Below are 26,987 nucleotides of genomic sequence, written 5' to 3' on the forward strand. Positions count from 1 at the left end.
CACCACCTCTGCCACCCCAACATCCCCAGACACAGACCCCTCATCGTCCTCAACATTAACTTGGGATGCTGGCCTGAGCCAGACCTCCTCCTCCACATCAGGCCCCATCATCTCCTCAATGGCAGCCCTCATTAATCGCTCTGGCGACGGACTGATGGACACAACGTTCTCCTCCGGGGAGGGCTGCTGCTGACCACTGGCTGCTGGGGTGGATGTTATAGCTTGCATGGGGCGTTGGCTGTTGCTGTTGTTGGGAGTGCTGCTCACAGCGGAGGTCTCTGGGGAACTCATGTTGAGCTCATATAGTGGTTGACGGTGAGTGGAGTATTACTGATCCCAGCAATATACACACTGACTGGCAGAGTACGCAATGCTATATAGTGTGGCTGAGCGGTGTACACAGAGTGGCAGTAAACACAAAGCTATATAGTCTGGCTGAGCGAGCGGTGTACTACTGTTCCCAGCAGAATCAGAGTGGCAGTAAACAATGGTATATAGTCTGGCTGAGCGGTGTACACAGAGTGTCAGTAAACAATGGTATATAGTCTGGCTGAGCGAGCGGTGTACTACTGTTCCCAGCAGAATCAGAGTGGCAGTAAACAATGGTATATAGTCTGGCTGAGCGGTGTACACAGAGTGTCAGTAAACAATGGTATATAGTCTGGCTGAGCGGTGTACACACAATGCTATATTGTCTGCTATATAGTGTCAGTAAACAATGGTATATAGTCTGGCTGAGCGAGCGGTGTACTACTGTTCCCAGCAGAATCAGAGTGGCAGTAAACAATGGTATATAGTCTGGCTGAGCGGTGTACACAGAGTGTCAGTAAACAATGGTATATAGTCTGGCTGAGCGAGCGGTGTACTACTGTTCCCAGCAGAATCAGAGTGGCAGTAAACAATGGTATATAGTCTGGCTGAGCGGTGTACACAGAGTGTCAGTAAACAATGGTATATAGTCTGGCTGAGCGGTGTACACACAATGCTATATAGTCTGCTATATAGTGTCAGTAAACAATGGTATATAGTCTGGCTGAGCGAGCGGTGTACTACTGTTCCCAGCAGAATCAGAGTGGCAGTAAACAATGGTATATAGTCTGGCTGAGCGGTGTACACAGAGTTTCAGTAAACAATGGTATATAGTCTGGCTGAGCGGTGTACACAGAGTGTCAGTAAACAATGGTATATAGTCTGGCTGAGCGGTGTACACAGAGTGGCAGTAAACACAATGCTATATAGTCTGGCTGAGCGAGCGGTGTACTACTGTTCCCAGCAGAATCAGAGTGGCAGTAAACAATGGTATATAGTCTGGCTGAGTGGTGTACACAGAGTGTCAGTAAACAATGGTATATAGTCTGGCTGAGCGGTGTACACAGAGTGTCAGTAAACAATGGTATATAGTCTGGCTGAGCGGTGTACACAGAGTGGCAGTAAACACAATGCTATATACTCTGGCTGAGCGAGCGGTGTACTACTGTTCCCAGCAGACACAGAACAGTAAACAGAATGCTATATAGTGTGGCTGAGCGAGCGGTGTACCACTATTCCCAGCAGACACAGAACAGTAAACAGAATGCTATATAGTGTGGCTGAGCGAGCGGTGTACCACTATTCCCAGCAGACACAGAACAGTAAACAGAATGCTATATAGTGTGGCTGAGCGAGCGGTGTACCACTATTCCCAGCAGACACAGAACAGTGAACAGAATGCTATATAGTGTGGCTGAGCGAGCGGTGTACCACTATTCCCAGCAGACACAGAACAGTGAACAGAATGCTATATAGTGTGGCTGAGCGAGCGGTGTACCACTATTCCCAGCAGACACAGAACAGTGAACAGAATGCTATATAGTGTGGATGAGCGAGCGGTGTACCACTATTCCCAGCAGACACAGAACAGTAAACAGAATGCTATATAGTGTGGCTGAGCGAGCGGTGTACCACTATTCCCAGCAGACACAGAACAGTGAACAGAATGCTATATAGTGTGGCTGAGCGAGCGGTGTACCACTATTCCCAGCAGACACAGAACAGTGAACAGAATGCTATATAGTGTGGCTGAGCGAGCGGTGTACCACTATTCCCAGCAGACACAGAACAGTAAACAGAATGCTATATAGTGTGGCTGAGCGAGCGGTGTACCACTATTCCCAGCAGACACAGAACAGTAAACAGAATGCTATATAGTGTGGCTGAGCGAGCGGTGTACCACTATTCCCAGCAGACACAGAACAGTAAACAGAATGCTATATAGTGTGGCTGAGCGAGCGGTGTACCACTATTCCCAGCAGACACAGAACAGTAAACAGAATGCTATATAGTGTGGCTGAGCGAGCGGTGTACCACTATTCCCAGCAGACACAGAACAGTGAACAGAATGCTATATAGTGTGGCTGAGCGAGCGGTGTACCACTATTCCCAGCAGACACAGAACAGTGAACAGAATGCTATATAGTGTGGATGAGCGAGCGGTGTACCACTATTCCCAGCAGACACAGAACAGTAAACAGAATGCTATATAGTGTGGCTGAGCGAGCGGTGTACCACTATTCCCAGCAGACACAGAACAGTGAACAGAATGCTATATAGTGTGGCTGAGCGAGCGGTGTACCACTATTCCCAGCAGACACAGAACAGTGAACAGAATGCTATATAGTGTGGCTGAGCGAGCGGTGTACCACTATTCCCAGCAGACACAGAACAGTAAACAGAATGCTATATAGTGTGGCTGAGCGAGCGGTGTACCACTATTCCCAGCAGACACAGAACAGTAAACAGAATGCTATATAGTGTGGCTGAGCGAGCGGTGTACCACTATTCCAAGCAGACACAGAACAGTGAACAGAATGCTATATAGTGTGGCTGAGCGAGCGGTGTACCACTATTCCCAGCAGACACAGAGTGGCAGTAAACAGAATGCTATATAGTGTGGCTGAGCGAGGTACACAGAGTGGCAGTAAACAGAATGCTATATAGTGTGGCTGAGCAAGCGGTGTACTACTATTCCCAGCAGACACAGAGTGGCAGTAAACAGAATGCTATATAGTGTGGCTGAGCGAGGTACACAGAGTGGCAGTAAACAGAATGCTATATAGTGTGGCTGAGCAAGCGGTGTACTACTGTTCCCAGCAGTGACACAATGACAGGGGGGACCCTGGCTAGCGTGGCTGGAGCGCGAACTACCCTGCCTGCCTACCCAAAGCTAAACCCACAGACAAATGGCGGAGATATGACGTGGTTCGGGTATTTATTTACCCGAACCACGTGACCGTTCGGCCAATCAGAGCGCGTTCGGGTCCGAACCACGTGACCCGTTCGGCCAATCACAGCGCTAGCCGAACGTTCGGGGAACGTTCGGCCATGCGCTCTTAGTTCGGCCATATGGCCGAACGGTTTGGCCGAGCACCGTCAGGTGTTCGGCCGAACTCGAACATCACCCGAACAGGGTGATGTTCTGCAGAACCCGAACAGTGGCGAACACTGTTCGCCCAACACTAGGGTCCACACAGAGCAAATCTTCTGCTGCCAGTCTGCCACCAGCTATTACGCCACTACAATAGCTGTATTTTGTTGAAAACAAAAAAAACTGTTTAATTTTTTTGAGATGTCTGGGCTGAAAACTGTGATGTCCCAGTTGAGCATTGGACACAATGTGAGCTGCACGACCGCTGTCTGGAACCTCCTGATGTTAATTTACAGCCATTTTTTATTATTATTATTATTTTTTTTTGTATTATACCACCCCACATAAACAATTGCTGTTTTTATTAAAAAAAAAAAATCATGATGCTTCATGCATCATTTACTATAAAATACATTTTGGAAGCAATTCAAAGGCCATTTCCGGATTTCAATCCGGATTCCAGATTTCAATCTGGATAATGGGTTCAGATATCTGGATAGGCCTGGATTTCCAAACGGTTCAAATCCAGATATCTGGATTTATTCACATTTTTTGCTATCCGGATCCAAAACAATCCAGATATCAAAAAGAGGTATCCAGATATTTGGATTTATCCAGATTTTTTGATATCTGTATCTGGATCAATCCAGATAACAAGGTATCCGAGCACCACTACCTTTCACTGCATCTGTGTGACTGCACACTGTATTAGTCTAGTCAGTGCATACCTTTCACTGCATCTCTGTGACTGCACATTGTATTATACCAGTCAGTGCATACCTTTCACTGCATCTGTGACTGCACATTGTATTATACCAGTCAGTGCATACCTTTCACTGCATCTGTGTGACTGCACACTGTATTAGTCTAGTCAGTGCATACCTTTCACTTCAACTGCCCAATATGGACAAAATAACAGGCAGAGGCAGGCCACCCGGCAGGTCTGTTCGAGGTCGTGGTGTCGTAATTTTGTGTGGCCCTTGACCAAAGTACAGTGTTCAGAAGGCACGTACCATCAACCTCCAAGATTGTCAGGACGTAGTTGACTATTTAACACAGAACACCTCATCTTTCTCAGCTTCTGCACGGAACAGTGACATATCTTCCTCCTCCTGCTCTGATTCTGGCACCCCAGTTAACACTCAGCTGGCAGCCACCACTGCTGCTACTAGCACCACGTCTGCTCCATTTGAGAGTTTGCAGGAGTTATTTGGTGGGGAATTAACTGATTCACAGCCATTATTGTTACAAGATGAAGATGCTAAGCATGTTACACCACCTCATATGCCTGAATTAGACGTCAGTATGGATGTAAGGTGTGAAGATGATGAAGTACCTGTTGTTGGTGCAGTTTTGGAGGTGTCTGATACAAGCAAAGCTGTGGAGGATGATTATGCTGATGATGATCCTGCCATGGATGTCACATGGGTTCCCAATAGACAAGATGAACAAGGGGACAGATCAGAGGGGGAGTCAGAGAGGAGTAGGAGGAGACGAGTTGCTGTAAGAAGCAGGGGGAGCTCGTCATCAGAAACAGCTTGTGGCAGTGTCTGGTGGCATGTATTGCCACCTACGGACAGCCAGCCACCATGCCCTTCAAGGTCAGCTGCTGTCGCCACCACCACAATGCCATCATCCCAGAGCTCACTGCCACTGGTGTGGACATTTTTTAGTGTGTCTGACTCAGATGACGGCTATGCCATCTGTACTTTCTGCCACCAAAAATTGAGTCGTGGAAAGACCAAGATCCATGTAGGGACAACTGTCTTACAAAGGCACATGGTGAGAATGCACAAACAGCAATGGGATGACCACCTGAGGAAAAGCAGCACACAAACGCAAAGCCACCCTCCGCCTCCTCTTCCTCCTTCAGGTGCAGCATCTTCAGCTGCTTTATGCCTTGCACCTTCACAGCTACCATCCTACTCTCTGACATTGAGCAGTTCCTGCTCCTCTGTCCACAGCAGCCATTTGTCTTTGAAGGAAATCTTTGAGCGGAAGAAGCCAATGTCTGCCAGTCCCCCCTTTGCCCGGTGTCTGACAGCTGGCTTGGTGGAACTGTTCACTCGCTAGCTGTTACCATACCAGCTGATGGACACTGAGGCCTTCCGAAAATGTGTGGCGATTGGGACACCGCAGTGGAAGATATCAGGCCGCAATTACTTTTTAAAAAGGTGATATCCAAACTGTACCGTGATGTTGAGATGCAAGTGGTGTCATCTATGGCACACAGCGTTGGGTCAAGGGTCCAACTGACCATGGATGCCTGGTCTGTAAAGCACTGTCAGGGCAGGTACATTACTTAACAGCACATTGGGTTGACCTGGTGACCGCTGGCAAGCATGGAGTACGTGGCTGTGCAGCGGACCTAGTTGTGACAACTCCATGGCTTGCAGGCAGGCCTGCTGCCACCTCCTCTCCTTCTCCTCCTACTCCTCCTGCTACATACTCTTCACTGTCATCCTCCTCCTCGGCTGAGTGGCAGTGCTACTCTACTGGTGCTGTGATCTCCTCTCCAACTACACACCCCCAGCTCCCCAGGGCCTATGCTGCATGCCAGGTAAGCTGGTGTCACGCCATCTTGGACATGTCTTCCCTCAAAGCCAAGAGTCACACTGGAGCAGCTCTCCTGGCTGCTCTGAACAAACAGGTGGATCAGTGGCTGATCCCTGTACCAGTTGGAGATCAGCAACGTGGTGTGTGACAATGGCAGCAATCTCATTTGGGCTTTGAGTTTGGGCAGCTTGACACATGTACCCTGCATGACACATGTGCTGTATTGCATAATCCAAAGATTTTTGTGTAAGTACCCAGGCTTACAGGAGGTCCTGATGCAGTCCAGGGAGGTGTGTGGGCATTTCAGGTGTTCTTACACGGCCATGGCGCGCTTGGCCGATATTCAGCAGAGGAACAACTTGCCGGTGAGGCGCTTGATTTGTGATAGCCCGACTCGCTGGAATCCAATGCTCCTCATGTTTGACTGTCTGCTACAACAGGAGAAAGCTGTCAACAAGTATCTGTACAGCTACAGTGCTAGGGCAGGCTATGGAAAGCTGGCTATTTTCTGGCCGAAGTACTGGACACTCATGTGTAATGCCTGCAGGCTTGTGCATTCGTTTGAGGAGTTGACAAACCTGGTGAGTCGCAGTGAAGGCACCATCAGCGACTTGATCCCATATGTTTTCTTCCTGGAGCGTGCCATGCGTAGATTGGTGGATTAAGCTGTAGAGGAGCGTGAACAGGAAAAGGAGGAAGACTCGTGGGAACCATCAGATTAGTCATCAACACCTGCTGCAGCACAGAGGAGGGGGGAGGAGGAGGAGTCATGTGAGTAAGAGGAGTCAGATGAGGAAGGTGGTTTTTTGAGGAGGAGGCGGAAGAACAACTGCAGCAGGCATCATTGGGGCCTTGTACTGCTCACCTTTGCCTTTCGTATTGTTCGTGGCTGGGGGAGGAGTAGAACTTACCTGACATCACTGAGGAAGAGCAAGAGGATATGGCTAGTAGGTCGGCATCAGACTTTGTGCAGATGGAGTCTTTCATTCTGTCCAGACTGTTGAGGGACCCCTGTATAAAAAAAAAAACTCAAGGGGAATGACCTGTACTGAGTGGCAACGCTACTAGACCCTTGGTATAAGCACAAAGTGTCGGAGATGTTACCAAATAAACACAAGTCTGAAAGGAGGACTTGAAACACCATTTGGCAAGTTTGCTTTACAGTGCATTTAAGGGTGATGTCACAGCACAACAGAATAAAGGTGCCATGGCCAGTTATCCTCCTCCTCCTCCCATGTCCACGCAGGCAAGGACAGGATGTTTTAGCGATCTCATGGTGATGTCAGACATGTGGACATTCTTTAGTCCAACTCCTCGCCTTAGCCCTTCTGGATCCACCCTCTACCAACACCTTGACCGGCAGGTAGCCGACTACCTGGCCTCAACTGCGGATATAGACACTGAGCAGCGATGAACCCCTGGACTACTGTGTGCAAGCTTGACCTGTGGCCAGAGCTGTCACAATTTGCCATCCAACTTCTGGCTTGCCCTGCCTCAAGCGTCCTGTCAGAAAGGACCTTCAGCGCAGCCGGAGGCATTGTCACTGAGAAGAGAAGTCGCCTATGTCAAAACAGTGTTCAGTACCTCAGAGGCGGGACAAGGTCCTTCAGCACCCAAGGCTGAGACTCCAAAGTGCGCCCCCCATCCCTCCCACCCCAGCTGTCACACACTGATTGCTATTAGACTAATAGGTGCCCCAAGGCCCCCAACCTCCCCAACACCTTAATCTCTAGTTATCTGGCTTGCAGTCACTGTCATGTATCCCCTTTTCTTATTTATTTCTGCTTCAAACACAATTAGGAATGACAGCTGAATGAATTGTGCGCCCCCTCCTACACTGCACCCTGAGGCTGGAGCCTCTCCAGCCTCTGCCTCGGCCCGGCCCTGCAGTACCTCACCTTTATCAAAATGAATGAGGCATGGATTCCAGAGGGATACTGCCTGCCCGAAGACTAAGTCAGCCCCCACAGACAGCATCTCTGTCTGCAGGCCGCTTGACTTCCTTCTCCGCCACCACCAACAGGGTCCAGGACTCCAGGTGGATTCCTGGATTTTTAAGGCCGCTGCTAGCCGCTAACAAAAAGAATCATAATGTTTCTGGTGCGTGTGCATGCCTGCCTCATTTTTCTGGCTGCACTGCGGCTGCAACAACTAAACAAAAGGCATTCCCCTTATAGACTACAGGATATACTTTGGATAGCCCACTCTAGCCTTCTTCCTAACACCTTTAAAAATCCAATAACAAAAGATTCCTTTAAATACATTAAGATTTAAATATAAGCTGATATCAAGAAATTTGCTTCTTATCCCGTTCACCTTAACCAGCTGAGCGGTCTGGACGAGCTCAGCTCGTCCAACACCGACAGAGGGTGCCGCTCAGGCCCTGCTGGGCCGATTTTCACCAAATAAAAAGCAGCACACGCAGCCGGCACTTTGCCAGCCGCGTGTGCTGCCTGATCGCCGCTGCAGCGCGGCGATCCGCCGCGTGCAGCGGCGAAAGAGGGTCCCCCCAGCCGCCCGAACCCAGCGTAGCCGGAACAAACAGTTCCGGCCAGCGCTAAGGGCTGGATCGGAGGCGGCTGACGTCAGGACGTCGGCTGACGTCCATGACGTCACTCCGCTCGTCGCCATGGCGACGAGGTAAGCGAAACACGGAAGGCCGCTTATTGCGGCCTTCCGTGTTACTTCTGGCCGCCGGAGGCGATCGGAAGATCGCCTCCGGAGCGCCCTCTAGTGGGCTTTCATGCAGCCAACTTTCAGTTGGCTGCATGGAATAGTTTTTTTTTTATTTAAAAAAAACCCTCCCGCAGCCACCCTGGCGATTTAATCAGAACGCCAGGGTGGTTAAATCCAAATTTTACCCCAGGCCTAAGTATACCACAGTTCGATTGGTGGATAAAGAATGGCTTTAGCACACTCTTAGATCTCTGCCCTAATAATACTTTAATCTCCTTCCAAGAACTTAGGAACCAAATTGGAATCCCGGAGGGAACATTTTAGATATCTCCAGTTACAGCATTTTATTAAAGAATACAGTCTGCAACCGTCTCCCCCTGAAAGATCGGGCATAGAGAGTAAACTAATTAGTAAGAATGAGGTACCTAGAACTATTTCAGTAATTTACAGATTACTTATAATGCCACAGGACAATGGAAAATATTCATATCAGAAAGCATGGGAGCGAGGCCTACACACATCATTATCAGAGGGACACCTGGGCTTCAGTTTGGAGAAACTCCTTTAAATGCTCAAGCAACTCCTCTCTGGTAGAAACTTCTTTAACTACTTTCGGACCGAGCGAGTGCGAATCTACGTCGGGCAGGGGGCGCTGCGGTCCTGACAGGACGTAAACTCTACGTCCCATTGACCGCGCGCCCCTGCCCGTCCCCGTCGCTCGGTCCGCTCTGCCCCCGCCGCTCGTTGCTGCCCTGCCGCCTCTATGACGGCAGAGCACTGTGAGCCGGGCAGGAGCCGTTTTCATTGGCTCCTGGCCCTGTCATTCATGTAAGCCGCTCTCATTGGCTTACATGGAGTGACAGGGTCAGGAGCCAATGAAAGCGGCTCCTGACCGGCGCACAGCACTCTGCCGTCATAGCGACGGCAGAGAGAGCAGCATGCGGCGGGGACAGAGCGGCGTGTTCGTCAGGAGCGGCGGATCATTGCGGCGATTCGTTGGGAAGCGGCGATTTACGGGACCAGCACCCTCTGGTCCTTAAGGGGGCAGAGGGAGCTGGTCCAGAAAGGGTTAAAGGTCCTATTCAGAACTTACCTCACCCCTACTAAACTTTGCCATTATTCAAAAAAATATTCTAGAAACGGTTTCAGGGGTTGTCAAAAGGACGGAACCTTTTTTCGTCATTACATACTTTATTAAAAATAAGGTATGAAAATGTATCCAAAGCAGAGAATTCGCTATACACCAAAATAGCCACAGCAAGTAGAATTCATATAGCACATTCTTGGCTCTCCCCCAATTTATACTGGGATCAGATACTAGCGAAGATAACCAATATCTGTTCTAACGAATATCTAATAGGCCTAATCAGGGATGATACAGGTTCTTTTTACAATACTTGAAGTCCATGGTTTAATTCCAAATATGGTAAAAAAATCTTTCCTTTCAGGTAGCATAATAAGTCACTGACTACAGTCCTCCAACCTCCTTTACGAAAAATATCTATCTAACAATATGTACAACCTTCTCCACTTACTGAACCCTGCTTGTTCTGGTGTTTATGTTTATACGTTATATGTATATTTAGTTGTCGTTAAGATTGCATATACTCTCTATTATTATGCTGTATGAATAGTTCTGATACTTTGAAGGGATAGTAAGAATTCCCTTACTTACCTACACTATATATGTTTATGTTGATATTCAAAGGTATGTACTGTTTTATCATAATGACTATGCAAATGCTGTGTATTCATGTTATATACCTTTACTGGTTAATAATTACCTTGAGAGTAAAAAAAAAAAAAACGGCATGTACATGTGTCAATTCTCCTTCGTGATCGTTACCTTGCCGAGGTGAAGGGGCTTGCGTATCACAATGAAGCAATGACCTATATGAGTGTGTAGGGGGGCACACCCAAGATAATAAGGTTGCTGCTTCATTGTGGACAGATCAAATTCGATCAGCTGGACAGTCACTGTTGTTCTGTCATTGAGCTACCTCAGCCCAACCATGTGGGCTTAAAAACCGCCATCGCCTGCACTCTCACCATCGAGCGCACCGGTCCAGCATAGCCATCACTACACAAACAGCTGTTTGCGGTGCATTACACAGTGAGTCTGGTCTGTCAGTGTGAAGCAGTACGCTACTTACACTTCCTGCTGATCCATGTATACACACGCTAGATGTTTTCAAGCACTTTAGGCCTCCAAATAAGGAATGCAATGTGATTTCTGCCTTTTAGGGATTATAACCCTGCTCTGCGTCAAATCCATATTTTCCACGGGACTTTTGGTGTGTATCCCACTCCGCCATGCCCCCCTCCAGGTGTTAGACCCCTTGAAACATCTTTTCCATCACTTTTGTGGCCACAAACAGTGTTTGTAGTTTTTCAAGTTTGCTTGCCCATTGAAGTCTATTGCGGTTCTCCTAGTTCACTAGTTTGTGAACTTTAGTGTAAGTTCGCATTCGCAAACTGAAAATTTGAGGTTCACTCCATCTCTAGTCAGCCGCAGCGCAGAAGACTATGGCACCTCACTGGTGGTGCCACAGCATGATAATGCTTCCAAAAAATGATATGCATTTGTGGACCCTCGCGGTGGGAACACAGATTTTAGTAGTGAATTACAACATCAGCAGAAGCAGGAGGAGGACTAAGCAGTCAGAGGCAGCACAGAAGTCTATGGCACCTCACTGGTGGTACCACAGCATGACAATGCTGCCCAAGATGTATAGGTATCCGTGGACCCTGGTGGTGGGAACACAGACTGCAGTAGGGAAATGCCGCAGCAGGAGGAGCAGCGTGTGTTATTAGCAGCAGCATATGAGGTCATGGGACATGACGGGTGGCACCACAGAAAAAAAATTAAATGAACCAGGCCAATTAGGAGTATGTTATAACTTGTGTTGGAAAGGCAGGCATTATTAAAATTCCCAGCCACTTCATGTCCCCAACAGCACTCACCAATAGAACCTTCCACCCAAGCTTGGCTAATTTTGAGGAAAGTGAGTTTGTACACAGAGTCGTTGGACAGCCAAGAGTGCTTCTCGGTGACCACGCCACCGGCCGCACTGAAGCATCTCTCGGAGAGGACACTGGAAGGGGGGCAGGACAGAATTTCCAGGTTGTACTGGGCAAGCTCGCTCCATATCTCGAGTTTTTTGACCCAGTACTCAATGGGGTCCACATGGCTGTTGGTGTCAAGCCTGGTGAATGACCCCATGTAGTCAGACACCATGCTGGTCAGTCGCTGGTGCTGGTGGCAGTGGTGCTCGCATAATTTCTGTGATCACGGAATAGCCATGATTCACTAGCATTTTTTCACTATTTGGCTGCCAAATCTGAATCCGTGATAGATTCTGGATCACAGAAACCGGCCACAGAAATTCTGTGATTGCAAATATTCAGAATGCGGTTACAGCTGTGATCGCAGTGGAAATCAGAGATTAGGTTGTGATTGGGCAGATATGGGCAAAATTGACATCCCTGGGCCAATCAGAGGCCCCCAGCCAGGCCCTAGCAACCAATCATAGGAGTGGAGGCTCTGCTCTCCCCTCCTGTATATAAAGTGGGGGCCATTTCTAGAGCTCCGTCCTTGCTAGACACTGTGGCACTGAGAGGATCATCTCCAGGCCATATTGTACACCAGCAAGAACGTTTTCAGTCCTTACATTGCCCTTATACTGTATCTGATACTTGTGTTCAGCTAGCTAGCCAGTGAGTGATTACTTAAAGAGAACATACCAGTGCGTTAGGGGACATCTCCTATTCCCCTCTGTCACAATTTCGCCGCTCCCCGCCGCATTAAAAGTGGTTAAAAACAGTTTTAAAAAGTTTGTTTATAAACAAACAAAATGGCCACCAAAACAGGAAGTAGGTTGATGTACAGTATGTCCACAGATAGAAAATACATCCATACACAAGCAGGCTGTATACAGCATTCCTTTTGAATCTCAAGAGATCATTTGTGTGTTTCTTTCCCCCCTGAGGGGGGAGTGCAAAGCAGAACCACAACACTGAAGAACTTGGCAGCCTTCCAGACACAGGCTGACAAGTCTGACAAGGGAAAGATACATTGATTTATTACAGAGACTGTGATAGTACAAAGTGCTGCAGTAAGCCAGAACACATTAGAATAGCTTTTGGAACTTGTAGGATGATAAAAAAAACAGGATGCAATTTTTGTTACGGAGTCTCTTTAAGTCTGCCCCACACTTGCTGTCACATCTACCCACGGATGGGAGCCACGGGTGCATGTAATTTTTTGGGCAGCATTATCATGCTGTGGTACCACCAGTGAGGTGCCATGGTCATTATGTGCTGCCACACTGACTGCTTTAGTCCTTATCCTGCTGTTGCTGGTTCTATTTCACTACAAAAATCTGCATTCCCGTCGCTCGCCAGTGGCCACGGACAACTCTGCTGCAATGTCATTGCTATTGCTGCAAGGAAACTCATCCTCCTCCAGTGGTACCATCACTGCCAGGTGCCATTGGGACTCACCTACACCTCTGTGATTGCTTAAAGTGTATTTCCCTGTTTAAAACCACTTATTACCAATTAATAGCTGCATTTAAAGTGTTGATTTAACTTTAAAATCCATTTTCTCAAAAACTAAAAGTTCTTTTTGGAATTCTGTTTAAGTTGTATCCCCTTATCACTTTTATAATCCATGCAATTTGGGGGATTGTAGCATGTATGGGGGCCTTGCTATTAGCTAAAATGCTTTTCCGTGATCATGTGTAATGATTGGTGTCAGCAAAACATATTATTTCTAATTATTGGTGATCTGCAGTATCACCAATAATACAGATGCTATACCTGATTATGTGTGATCTGAAGAATCACCAATAATACTAGTATAGCTAGACACAGGACTCCCAATGTGATATATTGTAGTGTTTGGTGCAACAGTAATCAGAGAAGTTATCTCCCGTGGAGATACAGACACTACTGTAGCCAATGATTCCCTGAGGAGCAGGGAACCAGACTGCACTGTAGCCAGTGGACCCCTGAGGGGCAGGGTCCCACTGACTGGGCTGCAAAGAGGACAGTTGGTGGAATGAGTGATTATGATGAAACTGCAGCCGAGGATTCCCTGGGGAACAGGGAATCGGATGGTATTGCAGCCAGTGGACACCTGAGGAGCAGGAACCACTGACAGGACTGCCGGAGTTATAACTGGTTGAATGAGAGATATGATTAGACTGCAGCCAGTGACTTCCCGAGGAGTAGGGAATCAGACTGTACTGCAGCCAAGGATTCCCTGAGGGCAGGGAATCAGACTGTACTGCAGCCAGTGGACTCCTTAGTGATAGAGACCACTGGCTGAGCTGCAAGATGGTCTCCTGAGGAGCAGGTGACCCTAAACCTGTGCTTGCAGCTGGTGAACACCTGAAGAGCAAGTGTCACAGACAGTGCAGTAAGGCTGACCACCCAAGGGTTGGGTGACAGCCAGAAAGGTCAAACAAGCAGAGTCAGCAACACACGGACAGATAAAGTACAGAGATGTAAGACGGATTCGGTATCCGGGTACAGGCAATGTCGGCAACAGGTAATCAGATAGGTGGAGGTACCGAATCAGTGAGCAGGAGAGTGGTCAGGAAAGCAAGAGATCATAACAGGTAACAGAATATAAATAACAATCCTAGTCTTAGGTGTGAGGTCCTTGGTATCAACACCTGGGAACTAGTCTTAACAGATAAACAGTAGCAATGTAGCAATCTCCTAGTCTTAGGTGTGAGGTCCTTGGTCTCAACACCTGGGAACTAGTCTAACAGATAATAATACTTTAAAGGTAACACCGGAATCTGACTAAGTGTGAATTCCCAGCTCCGGCTGGTTCTAACTAGTGTTGGGCGAACAGTGTTCGCCACTGTTCGGGTTCTGCAGAACATCACCCTGTTCGGGTGATGTTCGAGTTCGGCCGAACACCTGACGGTGCTCGGCCAAACCGTTCGGCCACATGGCCGAACTAAGAGCGCATGGCCGAACGTTCCCCGAACGTTCGGCTAGCGCTGTGATTGGCCGAACGGGTCACGTGGTTCGGGCCCGAACGCGCTCTGATTGGCCGAACGGTCACGTGGTTCGGGTAAATAAATACCCGAACCACGTCATATCTCCGCCATTTGTCTGTGGGTTTAGCTTTGGGTAGGCAGGCAGGGTAGTTCGCTCTCCAGCCACGCTAGCCAGGGTCCCCCCCAGTCATTGTGTGTCGCTGCTGGGAACAGTAGTACACCGCTCGCTCAGCCACACTATATATAGCATTGTTTACTGCCACTGTGTACCTCGCTCAGCCACGCTATATATATAGCATTGTGTTTTCTGACACTCTGTGTACACGGCTTAGCCTGACTAATATAGCATTGTGTGTACTGCCACTGTGCACCTCGCTCAGCCACGCTATATATAGCATTGTGTGTACTGCCACTGTGCACCTCGCTCAGCCACGCTATATATAGCATTGTGTGTACTGCCACTGTGCACCTCGCTCAGCCACGCTATATATATAGCATTGTGTTTTCTGACACTCTGTGTACACGGCTTAGCCTGACTAATATAGCATTGTGTGTACTGCCACTGTGCACCTCGCTCAGCCACGCTATATATAGCATTGTGTGTACTGCCACTGTGCACCTCGCTCAGCCACGCTATATATAGCATTGTGTGTACTGCCACTGTGCACCTCGCTCAGCCACACTATATATAGCATTGTGTGTACTGCCACTGTGTACCTCGCTCAGCCACGCTATATATATAGCATTGTGTTTTCTGACACTCTGTGTACACGGCTTAGCCTGACTAATATAGCATTGTGTGTACTGCCACTGTGCACTTCGCTCAGCCACGCTATATATAGCATTGTGTGTACTGCCACTGTGCACCTCGCTCAGCCACGCTATATATAGCATTGTGTGTACTGCCACTGTGCACCTCGCTCAGCCACGCTATATATATAGCATTGTGTTTTCTGACACTCTGTGTACACGGCTTAGCCTGACTAATATAGCATTGTGTGTACTGCCACTGTGCACCTCGCTCAGCCACGCTATATATAGCATTGTGTGTACTGCCACTGTGCACCTCGCTCAGCCACGCTATATATAGCATTGTGTGTACTGCCACTGTGCACCTCGCTCAGCCACACTATATATAGCATTGTGTGTACTGCCACTGTGCACCTCGCTCAGCCACGCTATATATATAGCATTGTGTTTTCTGACACTCTGTGTACACGGCTTAGCCTGACTAATATAGCATTGTGTGTACTGCCACTGTGCACTTCGCTCAGCCACGCTATATATAGCATTGTGTGTACTGCCACTGTGCACCTCGCTCAGCCACGCTATATATAGCATTGTGTGTACTGCCACTGTGCACCTCGCTCAGCCACGCTATATATATAGCATTGTGTTTTCTGACACTCTGTGTACACGGCTTAGCCTGACTAATATAGCATTGTGTGTACTGCCACTGTGCACCTCGCTCAGCCACGCTATATATAGCATTGTGTTTTTTGACACTCTGTGTACACGGCTTAGCCTGACTATATAGCATTGTGTGTACTGCCACTGTGCACCTCGCTCAGCCACGCTATATATAGCATTGTGTTTTCTGACACTCTGTGTACACGGCTTAGCCTGACTAATATAGCATTGTGTGTAATGCCACTGTGCACCTCGCTCAGCCACGCTATATATAGCATTGTGTTTACTGCCACTCTGTGTACACCGCTCAGCCAGACTATATACCATTGTTTACTGACACTCTGTGTACACCGCTCAGCCAGACTATATACCATTGTTTACTGACACTCTGTGTACACGGCTCAGCCTGACTATAAAGCATTGTGTGTACTGCCACTGTGCACCTCGCTCAGCCACGCTATATATAGCATTGTGTTTTCTGACACTCTGTGTACACGGCTTAGCCTGACTATATAGCATTGTGTGTACTGCCACTGTGCACCTCGCTCAGCCACGCTATATATAGCATTGTGTGTACTGCCACTCTGTGTACACGGCTTAGCCTGACTAATATAGCATTGTGTGTACTGCCACTGTGCACCTCGCTCAGCCACGCTATATATAGCATTGTGTTTTCTGACACTCTGTGTACACGGCTTAGCCAGACTATATAGCATTGTGTGTACTGCCACTCTGTGTACACCGCTCAGCCAGACTATATAGCATTGTGTTTACTTCCACTCTGTGTCTGCTGGGCCTGGGAACAGTAGTACACCGCTCACCCGCCACTGTATAGCATTGTGCTCTGTGTCACTGCTGGGAATAGTGGTACTGTATAGCATTTCTGTACTGCCACTGTACTGCTGCCAGTCAGCGTGTACTGTAAGGATAAGTGAAATGAGGAAGAAATCCGGTGAAAGAGGAAGGGGCAAGGGAAGAGGTGTTTCCCCTGACGGTTCACGTACAGGCCACAGGGGAGCACCCAAGAAAACCCACTCAATACCGCCCATGTTGTCCAGGACAACAACCCTCACAAATCCAAAAGAACAGGACCAGATAATTACTTGGATGACCTCTCAAGCGTCCAGCAGTGGGTTAAGCAGCACCAGCACATCACGCACGAGGTCCGAGTCCTCAGCCAGTTACAAGGAGCCAGTGGGCACAAAGCTGACACAACCGGCAGCGGCACCACGCACACAACTGCCAGATAACCAGTCCTATGAATTACCTCAGGACACAATGGGGTATTCGCAGGAGCTATTCCCAGCCCAACAAACTTCCACCTATGAAAGGTCAATGGAGGAACAGCCAGAAATGTTGTGCCCGGATTCACAACCATTAACTGTGGGAAATGCACCGCGCACTGAAATACAAGGCGAGTCCGAGGAGGACTCGGAAACCCAAATCCCAGAGCAAGTTGGGCAGGAGGAGTTGCAATTGCAGGAGGTCGGCCGACAAGACCTGGAAGACGACGTTGGAGTGAGCTGCGCAGAGGTTGTTCTGGGGAGCTCTACTCCACGGCGGCGGCCCCCCACAATGACATATGACGAGTTTGAGGAGATGGAAGAGGAGGGTATGGACAATGTGGACAGAGACCCAGATTTTATTTGTGAACGAGAACATCGCCGTCGTAGCAGCAGCACAGATGAGTCTGTTGAAGAACCCACTGCTGCACGAGTTCGCCTTGTGCCACAAGGTAGGCGGCGCGCAATTTCAGGCACCACAAGCGTGGAAGTTAGAGTGAGAGGCAAAAGAGGAGGAAACAGAAATAGCCAGCAAGGAGGCAGGTGCTCCAAAGTCTGGGCTTTCTTTGAAGACTGTACTGAGGATGTTACCATGGCGATTTGCAAGGTGTGCAAGACTCGCCTGAGCAGGGGGAAAAGTATTAACAACCTCTCCACCACCAGCATGAGCCGCCACATGCTATCCAAACATCCCACTCTGTGGGCAAACGCGGCAGGACAGGGTACCAGCAACACTGCCTCCCTTGGGTTCACCAGACTCACCACCAGACCCGCCTCAGCAGCAGCAGTAGCCCAGCCATTGCGTGGTTCACAACATTCACAAACATCAGACGACGCTGACACTGTCACTTTCCGGAGTAGTGCTCTTGAGGTCTCCCAGTGTTCATCAAACACAACAACCAACAGCCCTTCCGTGTGCAGCGCTACGGTTCAGTTGTCTGTGTCGGAGATGTTTGAGCGCAAGAGGAAATTGCCAGCAAATGACCCCCGGGCCGTGGCAGTAACAGCCAGCATAGCCAAGCTTCTGGCCTGCGAAATGCTGCCATATCGAGTGGTGGAGACAAACAGCTTCAAGGGCATGATGTCAGTGGCCATCCCACGTTACGTGGTTCCCAGCCGCTACCACTTTGCGCGCTCTGCAGTGCCTGAGTTGCATGAGCACGTGGTCAGCAAAATAACCCGAAGCTTGAAGAATGCCGTTGCCTGCAAGGTTCACCTCACCACTGACACTTGGACGAGTGCGTTCGGCCAGGGTCGATACATCTCCCTTACCGCGCACTGAGTGAACCTTGTGGAGCCTGGCAGCGATTCCTCACCTGCTACGGCGCGGGTGTTGCCCACGCCGCAAACAGCTGCACCGCCGTCCCTCCCACTGGATAACAACAGCAGCACCTACCTCTCTGACTCCTTCTCCTCCAACGCATCTCAAAGCTGTACCTCATCCGGAAACGCTAACCCAGCAGCAGTAGGATCGTGGAAGCAGTGCAGCACAGCTGTTGGCATGCGTCAGCAAGCGTTGCTGAAGCTGATCTGCCTTGGGGATAAGCAGCACACAGGGGAGGAAATTTGGAAGGGAATAAAGGAACAGACGGATTTGTGGCTGGCACCGCTGGACTTGAAACCGGGCATGGTTGTGTGTGATAATGGGAGTAATCTCATTCGCGCTTTAAGGTTGGCTAAGCTGACACACATCCCTTGCCTGGCGCACGTGATGAACCTAGTAGTTCAGCGGTTCCTGAGGACATACCCAGGCGTGGCCGATCTTCTGTTGAAGGTGCGTCGAGTGGCCAAACATTGTAGAAATTCCAGTACTGCTTCGGGGGCACTCGCCAAGATGCAGGAGCGCTTCAATCTCCCCCACCATCGCTTGCTGTGTGATGTCCCTACGCGCTGGAATTCTACGCTGCACATGCTAGCACGCTTTTGTGAGCAGAAGAGTGCAGTGGTCCAGTACATGACGGCGCAGTACCGAGGCGCATCCGGACAGCTGCCAAGCTTCTGTGGATCCGATTGGGCCAACATGTTGGACCTCTGCCAAGTCCTCCAAAATTTTGAGCAATCCACGTTGCTTGTGAGCAGTGACAACTCTTCAGTCAGCATTACCATACCACTGCTGTGTTTACTGAAGAGGTCAATGTTGAAAATCAAGGAAACAGCTGTCATGATGCAACTGGGGGAATCTGAAGGAGAAAACGATCAGCGTGATGGTACCAACATCAGGCCATCCGCCTCAGGGAACGCTGGCCCCAGCAGCTATGACGAAGAAGAGGAGGAGGAACAGCTGGAGTTGGAGCAGGAATTTCATGCCACCACTGACGAGGGCCAGAGCGGTGCACGTTGGACTTCCACAATTCAGCGCGAATGGTCAGCAGAAGCAGACCAGGAGGAAGGTGACGACTATGATGCTCCAAAACTGCTTGAAGAAAGAGTCAGACAGGTCAAAATGGAAGAATACCAGCAGGCCCTTGTGGAGACTTTAGAGAGGAGATTGACATCCTCCCCCTCCTCTAGCCAGTTGTACGCCGACAGACTGACTTCCGCAAACCCAGGACGACCAGGAGGGCAGCAAACAACGCAAGCCGCAGCTAGTGCCCAAAAGGGAATGGTATCGGCAGTGTCCTTGGAGTGGGAAAATTTTCTGACACCCATGCAGCAGCAGCCCACTGAACAGGAAGCGTGCAGATCCACCTCCAACACCGATCGCCTGGAGAAGATGGTCAAGGACTACATGTCAGATGACGTAGCTGTGTCGAACAATCCATCTGCACCCTTCAACTATTGGGTATCGAAGCTAGACACCTGGCACGAACTGGCAATGTACGCAATAGAGGTGCTGGCTTGCCCGGCAGCCAGCGTTATGTCGGAACGCTGTTTCAGTGCTGCCGGAGGCATCATCACAGATCGGCGTATCCGCCTCTCCACAGAAAATGCAGACCGTCTGACTCAAATTAAAATGAATCAATCCTGGATTGGAAACGACTACGCAACACTCCAGGACCCCAACCAAGTAACATGACCAATGAACATCTGGGATGGTGTAGCGTTTCCGGTCCCTGTTTATTGAACCTCTCATCTGTATTACATTTATGACTCCATGGCGGCAAAAAGCATTGCTGCTATATCCGCACGCTTTTTGTCCTCATGCAAGGCCTGGGTTGTTGTGTCTCAAAAAGCATAGCCTTCTCCTCCTGCGCCTGCTCCTGTTCCATCACGTGTGCTGCTGCTGCTGCTGGGTTAGCGTTGCCGGTCCCTGTTTATTGAACCACTTATCTTTATTACATTTATGACTGCATGGCGGTACAAAGCATGCTATCCGCACGCTTCTTGTCCTCATGCAAGGCCTGGGTTGTTGTGTCTCACAAAGCGTGGCCTTCTCCTCCTGCGCCTCCTCCTGTTCCATCACGTCTGCTGCTGCTGGGTTAGCGTTGCCGCGTGGTCCCTGTTTATTGAACCACTTATCTTTATTACATTTATGACTGCATGGCGGTACAAAGCATGCTATCCGCACGCTTCTTGTCCTCATGCAAGGCCTGGGTTGTTGTGTCTCACAAAGCGTGGCCTTCTCCTCCTGCGCCTCCTCCTGTTCCATCACGTCTGCTGCTGCTGGGTTAGCGTTGCCGCGTGGTCCCTGTTTATTGAACCACTTATCTTTATTACATTTATGACTGCATGGCGGTACCTCATGCAAGGCCTGGGTTGTTGTGTCTCACAAAGCGTGGCCTTCTCCTCCTGTTCCATCACGTCTGCTGCTGCTGGGTTAGCGTTGCCGCGTGGTCCCTGTTTATTGAACCACTTATCTTTATTACATTTATGACTGCATGGCGGTACCTCATGCAATGCCTGGGTTGTTGTGTCTCACAAAGCGTGGCCTTCTCCTCCTGCGCCTCCTCCTGTTCCATCACGTCTGCTGCTGCTGGGTTAGCGTTGCCGCGTGGTCCCTGTTTATTGAACCACTTATCTTTATTACATTTATGACTGCATGATGGTACAAAGCATGCTATCCGCACGCTTCTTGTCCTCATGCAAGGCCTGGGTTGTTGTGTCTCACAAAGCGTGGCCTTCTCCTCCTGCGCCTCCTCCTGTTCCATCACGTCTGCTGCTGCTGGGTTAGCGTTGCCGCGTGGTCCCTGTTTATTGAACCACTTATCTTTATTACATTTATGACTGCATGGCGGTACAAAGCATGCTATCCGCACGCTTCTTGTCCTCATGCAAGGCCTGGGTTGTTGTGTCTCACAAAGCGTGGCCTTCTCCTCCTGCGCCTCCTCCTGTTCCATCACGTCTGCTGCTGCTGGGTTAGCGTTGCCGCGTGGTCCCTGTTTATTGAACCACTTATCTTTATTACATTTATGACTGCATGGCGGTACCTCATGCAAGGCCTGGGTTGTTGTGTCTCACAAAGCGTGGCCTTCTCCTCCTGTTCCATCACGTCTGCTGCTGCTGGGTTAGCGTTGCCGCGTGGTCCCTGTTTATTGAACCACTTATCTTTATTACATTTATGACTGCATGGCGGTACCTCATGCAAGGCCTGGGTTGTTGTGTCTCACAAAGCGTGGCCTTCTCCTCCTGCGCCTCCTCCTGTTCCATCACGTCTGCTGCTGCTGGGTTAGCGTTGCCGCGTGGTCCCTGTTTATTGAACCACTTATCTTTATTACATTTATGACTGCATGGCGGTACCTCATGCAAGGCCTGGGTTGTTGTGTCTCACAAAGCGTGGCCTTCTCCTCCTGCGCCTGCTCCTGTTCCATCACGTGTGCTGCTGCTGCTGCTGGGTTAGCGTTGCCGGTCCCTGTTTATGGAACCTCTTATCTTTATTACATTTATGACTGCATGGCGGTACAAAGCATGCTATCTGCACGCTTCTTGTCCTCATGCAAGGCCTGGGTTGTTGTGTCTCACAAAGCGTGGCCTTCTCCTCCTGCGCCTCCTCCTGTTCCATCACGTCTGCTGCTGCTGGGTTAGCGTTGCCGCGTGGTCCCTGTTTATTGAACCACTTATCTTTATTACATTTATGACTGCATGGCGGTACAAAGCATGCTATCCGCACGCTTCTTGTCCTCATGCAAGGCCTGGGTTGTTGTGTCTCACAAAGCGTGGCCTTCTCCTCCTGCGCCACCCTCCTCCTGTTCCATCACGTGTGCTGCTGCTGGGTTAGCGTTACCGGTCCCTTTTCCTGGAACCTCTTATATGTATTACATTTATGACTGCTTGCCGACAAAAAGCATGTTACCTGTGCAAAGAAAACAGACATTTCCCGCATTTAAAAGACAGTTTTCCCTTTGAAACTTTAAAATCGATTTTCTCAAAAACTATAACCTCTTTTTGCTAATTTTTTTTTCCTCTTGTACCCACTCCCAAGGTGCACATACCCTGTAAATTTGGGGTATGTAGCATGTAAGGAGGCTTTACAAAGCACAAAAGTTCGGGTCCCCATTGACTTCCATTATGTTCGGAGTTCGGGTCGAACACCCGAACATCGCGGCCATGTTCGGCCTGTTCGGCCCGAACCCGAACATCTAGATGTTCGCCCAACACTAGTTCTAACACACTGTAAGATCTGACTGGGGTCTGAGTGCTAACACGTAAGTTTCGCAACAGCAGACAACTTGCAACTGACAGGCAAGTCCTATATATACTCAGAGCGCTCCGCAGCGCCGTCCCAGTCACTCAGCCAATCCGGAGCATAGCTGGGGTCAGCTGATCGGCATGAGCAGCTGACTCCCCTTCTGCTAGCATAAAGGTCCTGTCGCCTGGCGCGCGCGCACGTAGCTCTCAATCTGTGTGCACTAGAAGGACCAGACGAACTAGCAGCATGTTGCTGCGTGGCAGAAGCCGCTGGTTTGGACGTGGAGATAGCCGCCATGCCACTTGCCCGCGAGCTGGCATCTCCGCTATTCATTACATCATGGCTGTGAATTTCTGTGATTGCCTCATTCACGGAAAAAAATTGGGTCAAATCATGGAAATTAATCACAGAATTAACAGATTTTTTTTCAATCACGGCCGAATAGTCGAATCCGTGATTGGGTGCAGGGGCGTTGCTAGCCCGAAAGATCAGTGGCACGTGCCCCGGATCTATTCCGGGGTTTCCCGGATGTCCGCCATGCAGAGTCAGCTGTGATGCCTCAATAGTGGGCATGCCGGCAGCTGTGGTGCATCAATCGGGGGGGGGGGGGTGCTTGGTGCTATGGTGCCTCTTTGTGGGCATACTGGGTGCTCTGGTGTCATGCTGTGATGCATTTGTGGGGGAAAGCATGGAGCTGAGGTTCTTCTATGGGGGCATGCATGGAGTTGTGGGAGGGGGACCACTAGAAGGTCAGGGAATGCTATGGGGTGCTGCCAAACAACCTGGCAGCCCGCCCAGCAGAAAGCCAGGCAGGCAAGCAAAGGAGCCAGGTTACTCTACCTAATTATGTTTAAGTGACACTGCCTATTTATGTGATCTGTTGCATTTTTTTTTAATTAATGGAGAGGGGGGCTTCATCCAACATTTTTCTGGGCAGGTCTACTTAGACTATTGATAAGTTCATATAAATTTGGCACCACCCATGACCACCCCCAAATTCTGTTGCATGGCCAAACCCATTTTACGGCTGGAGTGCACAAGAGTGCCCCGGACCTCTCAGGATCCTAGCAACACCCCTGTTGGGGGGTATCCAAGCAGCACTACTGGTTGGAGTAGGATGCTGTGGCTGGCACCTCTGCTCTGGGCAGCTGCACTGCATACAGGCTCTTCGTTAGGCTCAGCAGGTCTCCAGGGTGCCGGATGCTGTTGCTGCTGGTGGCTGTAGGCACCTGGTTGGCAGAACAGCAACAGTGGGGGTGGAAGGCTGGGGGAATTCTACCTGAAGGCTGCACACAAGGGCCCCCTGCAACTCCCTTGTGTGGCGCTCAGTGGTGGATGGTGACATGAACTGTCCCAGCTTCCACTTCAGACGTGGGTCCAGGATCAAAGCAATCCGGGATGACCTCCCTTTCACGCATCCTGATCAACCTGGGTTCCCTGTGAAGGCAGAGCAACATGTGCGCAGCCATGGGAAAGATGCGGACATTGGCAGACAGCTTTGTCATCATTGTCATCCCCCGAGAGGACATGCCGGTCCTAGTCTTCCTGCAACATGTCCTCCTCGCCATTCCCCCACAACAGCAGCAGCACTCTGCTGCTCCCCCTCAGCATCCAGGTTAGGAACCAAAAACTCCTCCTTCACTGCCTGACAGTCATTGTCATCCTCATCCTCCTGTGAGCTGGACTGTGCTGCCAACTGCTCTTGATCCAGCTGGGCCAGGGCTGCCTCCCCTTCTGCCATCAGATTACAAAGCACCCTGTCCAGCAGACAAACCATGGGCAACCATTCGCAGATGGAGGCCCACTCCCGGCTCATCATGTTGGTTCCTTGCAGGAAGAGAACCAAGACCAGGCACACTTTTGCTGCATGTGTGCCCAATCATCTGGGGAGATCAACTGCAGGTAGAGATGGGTCGAACCTCAGATTTTAGGTTCGGGAAATGCGAACGCGGACTTCAGCAAAATTTTGCGAACCGGCAAACTCGGCGAACTGCAATAGACTTCAATGGGCAGGCCAACTTGAAAAACTACAAACACTGTTTTTGGCCACAAAAATGATGGAAAAGATGTTTCAAGGGGTCTAACACCTGGAGGGGGGCATGGTGGAGTGGGATACATGCCAAAAGTCCCGGGGAAAATTACAGATTTGACACACAGCAGGGTTATAATCCCTAAAAGGCAGAAATCACATTGCATTGCTAAATTGGAGGAATAAAGTGCTTGAAAAAATCTTGTGTGTGTAGACATGGATCAGCAGGTAGTGTAAGTAGCGTACTGCTTCACACTGACAGACCAAACTCACTGTGTAACACACCGCAAACAACTGTTTGTGGCCATGCTGGACTGGTGCGCACCATGGCGAGAGTGCAGGGGATGGCGGTTTTAAAGCCTATATGGTCGGGCTGAGGTAGCTCAATGACAGAACAACAGTAACTGTCCAGCTGATCAAATATGGTCTATCCACAATGAAGCAATGACCTTATTATCTTGGGTCATTGCTTTATTGTGATACGCAAGCCCCTTCACCGCGGAAAGGTAACAATTACGAAGGGGAATTGACACATGTACATGCCTTTTGTTTTGTTGTTGCTGCTGCAGTACAACCAGAAAAAAATTGGCAGGCATGTACACGCACCAGAAAAATTAGGATTTGTTTTGTTAGCTAAAAATTTAGGAATCCATCTGGAGTCCTGGACCCTGTTGGTGGTGGCGGAGAAGGCAGTCAAGTGACCTGCAGGCAGAGATGCTGTGTGGGGACTGACTTAGTCTTGTGGCATCAAGTCACACGGCGTGCAGGCAGAGATGCTGTGTGTGGGGACTGACTTAGTCTTTGGGCAAGCAGTAGCCCTCCGAGATCCATGCCATTTTGATAAAGGTGAGGTAATGAACACTTTTATGACCTAGGTGACTTTTCTTCTCACTGACAATGCCTCCAGCTGTGCTGAAGGTCCTTTCTGACAGGACGCTTGAGGCAGGGCAAGCCAGAAGTTGGATGGAAAATTGTGACAGCTCTGGCCACAGGTCAAGCATGCACACCCAGTAGTCCAGGGGTTCATCATTGTTCAGAGTGTCTATATCTGCACCTAAGGCCAGGTAGTCAGCTACCTGCCAGTCGAGGCGTGGGTGGAGGGTGGACCCAGAAGGACTAAGGCGAGGCGTTGGAATAAAGAATGTCCGCATGTCCGACATCACCATGAGATCACTAAAGCGTCCTGTCCTTGCCTGCGTGGACATGGGAGGAGGAGGAGGATTACTGGCAGTGGCACCTTTATTCTGTTGTGCTGTGAGTCCTTAAACACACTGTAAAGTATACTTGCCAGCTTGTGGTGCAAGTGCTGCATCCTTTCAACCTTTTGGTAATTTGGTAACACCTCCGCCACTTTGTGCTTATACCGAGGGTCTAGTAGTGTTGCCACCCAGTGCAGGTCATTTCCATTGAGTTTTTTTTATACGGGGGTCCCTCAAAAGGCTGGAGAGCATAAAAGACACCATCTGCACAAAGTTAGATGCAGACCTACTTGCCATCTCCTCTTGCTCTTCCTCAGTGATGTCAGGTATGTTCTCCTCCTCCTCCCAGCCACAAACAATACCACGGGAAAGGTAAGCAGCACAAGCCCCCTGCAATGCCTGCTGCATTCTAAGGTATAGTAACCGGCTCATCAATGAGCCGGACCTTTTTGTATTGAATTGATTCAGAGCCGGTTTATTTGATTCAATACTGGCTCCGCATTCTGGCTATCCCAGCCTGCATGGGGGACAAGGGGTTACAGAGGCTCGGGAGGGGGGACCCCACATCATTTTTTTTCAGATTTCCCACACTCAGAACATGCCCAGAATTAAACATTTTTTTTTTTTTTAATATTGTTTCCCACTATCTTTTTAACATAACCGGCAAATTTGGTGTTGCTAGAATGTAAGGGGCCTTTGCTATTAACTGCTGGGAAATATTTCCCATGATCTGCTATTGACTGGCATTTAAATGTATCGTTTTTTTGCTTTGAAATTTTAAAATCTATTTTCTCAAATAGTATAAGGTCTTTTTGAGAAAAAAAATTCCCCTTGCTCCCACTTTTCTT

Source organism: Hyperolius riggenbachi, chromosome 1, assembly GCF_040937935.1.
Source record: "Hyperolius riggenbachi isolate aHypRig1 chromosome 1, aHypRig1.pri, whole genome shotgun sequence".
NCBI classification, from domain to species: domain Eukaryota; kingdom Metazoa; phylum Chordata; class Amphibia; order Anura; family Hyperoliidae; genus Hyperolius; species Hyperolius riggenbachi.